Source organism: Pelodiscus sinensis, chromosome 13 (assembly GCF_049634645.1).
Source record: "Pelodiscus sinensis isolate JC-2024 chromosome 13, ASM4963464v1, whole genome shotgun sequence".
NCBI classification, from domain to species: domain Eukaryota; kingdom Metazoa; phylum Chordata; order Testudines; family Trionychidae; genus Pelodiscus; species Pelodiscus sinensis.
This window is the reverse complement of record NC_134723.1, coordinates 34,147,059-34,147,448: the sequence shown is the minus strand read 5'-3', so window position 1 is coordinate 34,147,448 and position 390 is coordinate 34,147,059.

The window sequence follows — 390 nt, the reverse complement described above, 5'->3', positions numbered from 1 at the left end:
ACCTTTTTTTTTTTGTTACACGTTGGTCACGTGGGCCGTGACATCAGGAGCCCGCGAGAGCCCGCGAGGTGCCGGGCCCCGCTCACAGCGCCCTCTAGCGGCGCCTCGCGCCTACCCTGCTGCAGGGGCCGGGCGCCCTCGGGGCTCGCTGCGGGGTGTCGCTCCCCTGCAGGCAGGAGGCAGCAAGAGCCCCGGGACTGGCCCCCAGCCGGCCGCTCAGCAGCTGCTGCTGCCCCAGGCGCAGAGTCGCTGGCCCGCCCGAGCGTCTGCCGGAGCGAACTGAAAATGCTTCGGCGGCTCGGAGCAGCCAGGCAGCCACCATCGCTCCAGCGCGGGGTGGGAACCTAAAGCCTGGATAATCGTACAACCCCGCGGCTCAGGGCTTCCCCT